This window comes from Echinops telfairi, unplaced genomic scaffold (genome assembly GCF_000313985.2).
Source record: "Echinops telfairi isolate 266 unplaced genomic scaffold, ASM31398v2 ScPeMD7_18;HRSCAF=68, whole genome shotgun sequence".
Taxonomy (NCBI): domain Eukaryota; kingdom Metazoa; phylum Chordata; class Mammalia; order Afrosoricida; family Tenrecidae; genus Echinops; species Echinops telfairi.
The window spans coordinates 83,691,890-83,698,102 of record NW_022103915.1 but is presented as its reverse complement, the minus strand read 5'-3'; the positions used below and the strand labels follow the sequence as shown (position 1 = coordinate 83,698,102).

The following is a 6,213-nucleotide window of genomic DNA, read 5'->3' as shown; positions in this document are numbered from 1 at the left end:
ATGAGGAATAGGGGAGGCAGGGTTTGCCCCGTCTGCCTCTCGGCCCATGTACTACCAACTGGGACAGGACTGAGTCTCCCTGGAAGAAAGATGACACAAAAGCCGGGAAAGAGGTGTGGAGAATAACCTTTAGCACTTTGTTTTTCTAGGTGCTTCTGTCACCTGCCCTGGCTCCTGAGCTAGACTGTAAAGGCCTTGAGGGCGCGGACCGCGTGTCCACTGTCAACCTTTAATCTCCTCCAGCGTTTGGCACGTTGCACCTCCTGCAGATGCCTACACAGCAAATTGTTCATTAACTGGAGTCCTGGGGGGAGGGGGGCGGTCCTTGTCCTGATTAAAGTATAAGCTTTATGCCAGCGGTTCTCAACCTGGGGGTCACGACCCCTTTGGGGGTCGAACAACCCTTTCACCGGGGTCGCCCGATTCATCACAGTAGCAAAATGACAGTGATGAAGTAGCAACGAAAATAATGGTATGGTTGGGGGTGACCACCACATGAGGACCTGTATGAAAGGGTCGCGACATTAGGAAGGTCGAGAACCACTGCTTTATGCAAAAACAGTGTATTGAATAAGAGCTTAACAATGTTTAATGCATCTGCACTGTAAGCCGAGGATCGTTCTCCCCACACCTACTCCTTTGTGCTCCATGGAAGCCACACCAAGCACACACACACACCCTGCCCTAAAAGTCAGGCAGAGGCTGAACACTGACCTAGGAGGCCAGCACCGCTGGAACTGGGCAGAGCTTTCCCTCCAGTCCCCGTGCAGTAGCCTCTGTCCTGTGTGAGTCTCTGAGAACAGCAGACAACCTCCAGACTGTGGGTAGAACTGTTCTCCCATCTGGCACTCCTGCTCCGGTTCCAAGAACCAAAGGTTTTCCAGGGGAGCACGTCCTTGGTTCCCAGTGCTGCCGGTCCAGAATCACTCGCCTGCCTCTCCCGGGGGTCTCCAGCTCAGCCGCAGGATGATCTCGGAAGGGGGCCCAGGGCCCAGTCTCAATGTATGGTCTTCAGGTCTGTGAGATCGAACTGCTGGTGATGAGGGGGCACACAGTCTGGACCCCTCCCCTGGCTCTCAGACCATCTGTTAGGGGCTTGGTGAGGGGGCAACCACCACCTCAGAGGAACCAGGGGACTTAAAACTGGATGCCACAACCCAAACCCATGAGAATGAACTTGACCTCACAAGCCGATGGGTTCTTTCCATTGAGCACATGCCCTTCCGGCACGGTGGTCACGCGTTGGGCTGCTAACCACCCGCAGCTCCGAGGTGACCGACACCTTCGTTCCTGGAGGGTCTGGGCCGCAGTCACGGTGGTGGTGGGTGGGTGGTCCCTGTTCACCTTTATCATGGGCCGTGGTAGCAGCAAGAGACAGCCTATGGAATCTCCTGGGCTCCGGACCTATTCTTCTTTGCCCCCATTATGCAGTGTCATTCTGCGTTCCCCGTGGGAACGGGATCAATCACACCAGACAATACGGTAACTCCAGAAGCATGCTGACCCGGAGCATAAGAAGCCCAAAGTGGCGATGGCAATCAACGAGTCAGTGCTGGGTCTCCAAGTGAGAGAAATCCTCCCCCCTGAGGCTAAGATCTCCAGACTCAAAGCACATAGGGTCACAGGGACAGGAGGCAAAAAGGGTGCTATTACTGGGTCATTCCTTAGAAGCCATCGTGAGTGGTGGCACGACCGGTTCCACCCCTCGGTTCCTGGACCCTTGAATTCTGGCTGTGACAGAAAAAACACCGTATAGCGGATGCTGGTTTGAAGCCTCCTGGAGAACATCGCCCCACTCCTGCAAGGTCTTGTCACTCAGCTGGCACCGTGACTGTGTCTTTAGGGGTCCAGGCCATCATTCTAGCAAGCCATCTGGAGAACATGGTAAGACCCGGGATCCCTGAGCAAGGGCCCACGGCCACATTTCACTTGCTCTGAAGGGAGCCCCGTGACCTAAGGTGAGGCTTTGTCAGCGTGGATAAGGCATTCTGTGAGTCCACAAATGGCGGGCTTGGCAGATGCACTGTGTGCAGGGAAAGCCACCTCTGCGTCCAGAGTGCCTATTCCAGGGAGAAAAACCGCCGCCGTTGCCACGAAGAAATAGTCATGACCGTGCCTTGTTCGTGAGCCCCCGGGACAATGGCAGCGCTAGCTGGGAAAAGAGGGTGACCAGTTCCCACACAAATCTGTCACCTTACCCACTTGATTGTTGAAACCCTCCTCTGTAAGGGGAGTAAGTTGGGGTTCATAGGAGACACAGACACCTGCATCATTAAAAACGCATTTTATTGGCATATGGGTCATTGACCGTTCGCTTCCATAGAGCAGCCGTGTGCAAAGGAGCTGTGCGATCGATCGTCGCCACAATCAGCTCCAGAACACGTTCCTCCCTCTTCTGTTCATCAGGAGCTTCCCATTTCCGCCCAACCTCCCCACACCCACCCTCTGCCCAACCTCCCCACACCCACCGGCTGCACCACGCCCCTATGAGCCCCTAATCCAGTTACTGTCTTTATCGCTTCACCCATCCTGGGCTTCATATCTTGGAAAACATACAATCAACCAATCAATAAACCAGAGAGAGAATCCCCAATCAAGAAAAAAGCAGGAAGTATTAAAAACTAGAACACAATTTAAATGAGTCAAAAGGGAGATCAAATGACCCGGTATTCCATTTTAGCCTGATTACAGCTGCCATAACAGAGATGCCGGTACTCTCTGTCTGATGGCAAGGCTATTCACATCCTTCAACTATGGGCAGAGGGGGTTCATCAGAAGTTTATGGGGACCCTGGGAATGGATTTTGGGTTCCCACTGCCATCCATTGCCTTCCACAAAGAGGGTGTTCACAATTTAAGCTCTGATACCATCCCCCCTTCCTCACCAGTGTCTGATCTCTTTATTGATGGTGGTATTGGACTTATTAGTCTGGCCGCTTCGTGCCATGCATTAGCAGTGCTCTCTTTACTAGTGGAGGCAGGGATCCACACCTTTGAGACATGTCAGAAACTTGAGAACCAATTCAGAAAATGCATCCTTATAATTTTGTTTCTCTAGAACCACTCTCAGTAAAGAATATCTTCGGCTGGGTTCTAGAGAAGAAAAATCAATGAGGCTTGCCTATTTATTGGGATTTAACTCCAGGAAATAAATGGCTGCTACGGTTGTAAAGATCGGCAAGTTCCAAGTCTGTGGCTGTGCCGCTAGGCTGCCGGCTTCTGAGTCAAGCAACTGCAGGAACAAATAAGCCCGATGTTGGTGGCTATGATGGTAGGCTGCTGCCTCAAGCTGTCGTGGACAACAGCTCCTAGAACCGACGGGCAATACAGCAGGCCGCTGGCTCAAGTCTGAAAAATGAGAGATGATGAGCCAGGTGCAAGATCAAGTTCCAGCAAGGACCAAAGGAGATCTGGAAGAGCATCCGCCCATATCAGAAGTAGGCCCCGCCCCGGAAGAAACTCCCTTTTGATTGGCTCCGCACAGCAGAGCTCATGTGATGGCATTATCTCAGGTCTCATGATGGGAGATGACTGTATCATAACTGTCAAACCACATGAACGACGGCCCACCATGGGTTTTTTCACCATCCCAGAGGGAGTGAGCTGGTGCTGAAAGATCCTTTCACCAGACCTTGATGGGTTCCTTATCCTGCAACATGCCCCAATGTCTGCATCATCAGAAAGCATTACTCTTCCTCTACGATAATATCAGGAATCCAGGGATGTAAGTTCTTCCCTCACAACCCTCTTCATGCTAAACTCAATGAGTTTAGATCATTTCCCTTTTTATCTTAATTATTCCATCAGATTTTCATCATACTCCTCCTCCCCCTCACCTATCAACTCTCTCACTCTCTGATATTTCACATTTATGTCAATAGTACAAATCTACTATCCAAAAAAAAATCTACTATCCAACTATTCTGCACATGAACAACACCCATCTGACAGTAATGAACACTAGGGTGCTAGGCAAGAAGAAAGCCACTGGGTGGGAGGGCTCAGGTTATGTGTCAGCTTGGCTAAGCCGTGATGTTCGGTGGTTTGGCGATTACACAGTGATGTAATTTGGCGGCTGTATAAGGATTTCATTTAGCCGTTCATGTCACGGTGTCATCATCCTCCACTTGGTGGCATGATCTCATCCTTCTCCTTCTCACGTCACCCCGATTGTCCCGTAACAGCCTTGGGAAAATGGGGTGGCAGGTGCAGTGGCCTCCTCTAACTTCATGAGGGAAGAGAATTCACAATTCACAAAGCGCTGATGTCTATGAAATGCAGTAAAACATGCCTCCTCGCCCCAACCTCTACCAATGCTGACCGCACTTGTCCTTCTCATGCCACTCACTCTCCACTCTGCTGGGCGTGGCCATCCATTGCAGTGGGCTCCCAGAACTCACAGACAGCACTAGTGTTAGTCCTGGGTAGACCAGAGAAACAAATCCATGGGCACACATATGTGTATAAGAAAGACATTCATATACAAGAGCAATTGAACATTGAGAAAACATCCCAACTCAGTCCAGATCAAGACCATAAGTCCGATATTAGCCCATATGTCTGATACCAATCTATAAAGTCCTCTTCAGACTCACAAAACACATGCAATGAAGCCAAACACAGGACGATCACAAGCCAGTGGGTAGAAAGTCTTTGGGTCCAGTGGCGTTGTAAGCATCTCAGCGCTGGCAGGGGTCTCTCTGTGGCTTCTCCGGCTTCTGAGGTCTGGTTGCATCCATGTGGCTTGTCTTCTGCAGTGTCTCCCAGAGAGTAGCAGAGAGAGAGGTGTCTTCTGCCTCCAAGGAGGAAGTACCAGATTTCCCAGAATTCTCAGGAGAAGGCCATGCCCACATGGAAGTCTCATTGGCTAACTCCAGATTGACAGCCTAGACTCCACCCCTACACTCTTAGTCCTCAAATTAACACCAGATCAGGTGACCACCACAGTCCTCATGATTACCGGGTTTATTGGAGAAGTAACAGACTACATTTCAGGATTAGAAAGAACTCGGGATATCCTTCAATCAGGACAGACTCATCTGGCCACGCCCACAGGAAGGCTTCCCTATGGCCCTCGGCCCTCCATTTCTCAGGCAAGTCTGGCCTCTTCATTGCTCAAGCAAACTCTTTATCTCCTCTACTAAGTGCCTGGAGACCCTGTGCCTTGCTCAGTGGGCCAGAAACTCGACTGTGCCATCTCCTGCCAGTTTCCTCGCTCTGCTCCCTCTGATGCCACCTTTCTCTGTCAGTGCTTCCTACCATTCCTTGCTGTAGCCCATGTCCTCTGTAGCCTGGGTCATGGAGGTTACTGGCTCAAGGAATCCTGGGTCTGAAGGATGTGCTCCACTACCATCTCGTCTTCTTGGTATTAATCAGGTTCTCCCCGCCCCCACCCCGCCACTTCCACCTCTGGCATGGCTCATTTGAAGCCTTGCAGAATGTCAAAACTGAGTGATTCCCTTGTTAGGGCTCCACATGCTGTATTTGCATTATCCCATTCATGTAGGAAAAGCCCTGGTGGCAAGATGGATTAATCATTGGGAATCTAACTGCAAGGTTAGCAGTTCAAACCCACCAGCCACTCCATGTGAGAAAGATTAGACTACTTGCTCCCATAAAGATTGACAGTCTTTTTGACTGAGAAGCAGTCCTGCTCTGTCCTCTAGGGTCAGTGACTCAGAATCACTGCTATTGCAGTTGGGTGGACTCCTAAAGGGCTCCATGCACACTATTTTTCCTATTAGCAAACCATCTAATCCACTGATAGACCACAAGCACTGTATTTGGATAATCTCGCCTAATCACTTGGTGGGAAGTTCAGGGGGGGGAGGGGGTCAGTGATCTATAGCACCACAAATATGGTTTTTGGAATCTGACTGTGTGGATGAGGAGCTCTGGTGGTGTAGCGGTTAGGATTTAGACTGCTAACCTCAAGGTCAAGCTGTTCAAAACCATCAGCCGCTCCTCAGAATAAAGATGAGGCTTTCTACTCCATAGAGAGTTAAAATCTCAGAAACCCACAGGGCAATTCAATTCACTCCTGCAGGGTCACTGTGAGTGCAAATCAACTTGATGGCAGTGAATTATTTAGTTGAGAACTATGTCAATACATGAAAAACAAATGCACTGCCATCAAGGCGGTTCTGACTCACAGAGACCCCACAGGGCAGACTTGGACTACCATGTGAATTTCCAAGTGTGTACGTTTTTACAG

At 50.3% G+C, this 6,213-nt stretch overlaps 1 long non-coding RNA gene across 1 annotated transcript in view; it reads left to right on the top strand.

The window, feature by feature from the left end:
- LOC123521452 overlaps positions 1 to 351 on the top strand; it is a 1,751-nt gene extending 1,400 nt beyond the window's left edge. The window contains exon 2 of the long non-coding RNA XR_006679896.1: positions 150 to 351. This is a non-coding gene — a long non-coding RNA (uncharacterized LOC123521452). The remainder of the gene's footprint in view (positions 1 to 149) is intronic.
- Positions 352 to 6,213: the final 5,862 nt, after the last annotated feature.